The 2,651-nt window shown below is 35.6% G+C and overlaps 1 non-coding gene across 1 annotated transcript; it reads left to right on the forward strand.

Moving 5' to 3' along the window:
- The first annotated feature begins 423 nt into the window (after window positions 1–423).
- On the forward strand, window positions 424–530 carry LOC122110864. Its single transcript, XR_006147927.1, has one exon. It is a non-coding gene; the product is annotated as a U6 spliceosomal RNA (small nuclear RNA).
- Window positions 531–2,651: the final 2,121 nt, after the last annotated feature.

The following is a 2,651-nucleotide window of genomic DNA, read 5'->3' on the forward strand; positions in this document are numbered from 1 at the left end:
GCATTTAATTATGACATTATATTTATTTACTTGTAGGCTTATCTTTTAGTGTATACTGAAAGTTCTTCACAGCAAAGATTATGCCATTTTTATTCATTGTTATATCCTGACTGTTAGTTTGACCTCCATCTTTCATTTAATAAATATTTTATCAGATACCTTCCATGTGCATTGTTCTAGACACATAAGAAACTGCAACAAACAGACACATATTCTTCCAGTGCAGAACATAAACATGAAAAATAAGAAAGATACTGTTGATGTTGTACTAAGGGAGATGATAAAGAGAAAAATAAAGCAAAACAAGAGATAAAGAATCTTAGAGGAAGGTTATAGTCTTAAATAGTGATGTTAGACTGGCATCATAGAGAATGTTAAGGGGGCATAATAATATCAGAAAAAAGAATACAAAGAAAAGCATAAGTGCTCGTTTCGGCAGCACATATACTAGCATTAGAACAATACAGAGAAGATTAGCATGGCCCCTGTGCAAGGATGACACGCAAATTCATGAAGCATTCGATATTTTTTAAAGTACAGCTGTGGCTCAAGTAGTAGAGTACCCCTTGAGCAAAATGCCGAAGAAAAGTGCCCAGGCCCTGTGTTCAAGCTCTATTACCAGTACAGCAACAAAACAAAACAAAAAAAGAAACAAAAACCAGAAAGCAACATTAATAGAAGTTAAGTTTTGCTAAAGGGCAATTCATTGTAGAGATATAAACAAGGTAATGTCACTTAATTAACTAGTGATACAAGAATGGGTGCTTTTTTATTTTCTTGGTTATTTATCATACTTTGAATATTTTTACCTTTTAATGTATGACCAAAAAGGGACTTAAAAACAATAAAAAATAAACAATAAAAAAGAAAAGCATAAATATAAAGTTCTAGGAGCAAGAAAGTATTTGAGAGCACTATCTGTCTACAAATAGTTCTCAACACATGACTAATAATATATAATGATTTAGACCCAAGGGATTCTGACATTTTTTTTCTGATTATTGAAGGTCATGTGATTCCAAAACATTCAATGTTCATCAACTCTGTATAATCCAAATTGTGAATTGTGCTGGTAAATGTTATAATTTCTGCCAGGGCAACAATTTTTGTTCATAAACAGAGGAATGCTTTTAGCTTACATCTGAACCAGAAGGGAAGCTGTAGTTTATCTTCTCAAGCAGATCTCCCTCTGGATGTGTTGCTAACATTGTTTCAAAAGTTTTCTCTTGGCTGATGAGCATTTTCCTTCTTCCTGATTCATAAAGGACTGCCTTTCCTCTCTCTAATTGCACACCCTCTTGGACCCTCATTTTCATGTCTTATTCTCACCTAATCCCACCAATCGATGGACCACCAGTCACTTAACCACCAGGATTTGGCCAGGTGAGGCATGAACCTTAGGACTTTGTACAAAATCATCAATGAGGTTGGCACAGAAAACAATGAGCCTCCTATTCATATTTACATTGGCTTTCTGGCACTGTGCTTTTTTGTTTCCTATAGTTGTATATATGGGAAGAGAGGATATAAAACTATGCTATTTTAATGTGTACACGTATATTACTTTTACTGGACTATGTCGATAATGTGCTAGTATATGATTACTAAATTGTTAATATACTGCATTTATCTTATTTAGGTAGTTTCTGAGATAAGAATCTCACTATGCTATCTAAGTTGGCCTGGAACTTGAAATTCGTCTGTTTCAGCATCCTGAATGACTAGGATGAAAGTACGCACCGCCACACTTTGTTTATACAATATTTACAATATGATAAATATAGTAATTCTATATACATAAAATCTATTTAAACAAATATGCAGTTTTAGTATAAATGCATCTCAAAAGGATGCTAGAAGATGATTATGACAAAATCATTTTGGAGACCACTGGTGCAGTAATGTGACATTTAAGAATTTATTTCATAATAAGCAATTAAAAGTGCAAAGTATAAAGAAGTAAATTGCATAAAGGTAACAACTGTTGTTTTCATTATTGAATTTTAACATAGACTATTGGAGGGTGGTTAGAAGAGAAAAATGTGCTTCTCATCTTGCAGGAAAATGTTTCCTCCAAAGATATAGAATAATTTTAATTATCCAATTAAGAAAGAGAAGTAAACTGGATACCAGTGGCTCATGCTTGTAATTGTAGCAGCTCAGGAGGCTGAGATCTGAGGATTGCGGTTCGAAGCCAGCATGGGCAGGAAAGTCTATAAGGCTCTTCTCTCCTATTAATCACAGAAAAAGCCAGAAGTGGTAGTGTAGCTCAAGTGGTAGAGTGCTGGCCTTGAGCTAAAAGAAGCTCAGCAACATCACCAGGACAGGCAAAAAAAAAAAAAAAAAAAAAAAAGAGCAGTAGTTATGTGCATTTCTCACCTGGTTAGCTTAATTCTCTTGGGACTCCATGAGTAAGGGTCCAAAGTCTTTAAAAGGGGCTGGGAAGGTGGCTCAGTGATAGAGCGCTTGCTTTGCATGCATGAGGCCCTGGGTTCGATTCCGCAGCACCACATAAGCAGAAAAAAAAGCCGGAAGTGGCACTGTGGCTCAAGTGGTAGAGTGCTAGCCTTGAGCTGAAGAGCTGAGGGACAGTGCCCAGGCCCAGAGTTCAGGCCCCACGACCAGACTCTAAATAAATAAATAAATAAAGT

The sequence above is a fragment of the Dipodomys spectabilis genome, unplaced genomic scaffold, assembly GCF_019054845.1.
Source record: "Dipodomys spectabilis isolate Male_0828 unplaced genomic scaffold, ASM1905484v1 ptg000081l, whole genome shotgun sequence".
In the NCBI taxonomy this organism is placed as follows: Eukaryota; Metazoa; Chordata; class Mammalia; order Rodentia; family Heteromyidae; genus Dipodomys; species Dipodomys spectabilis.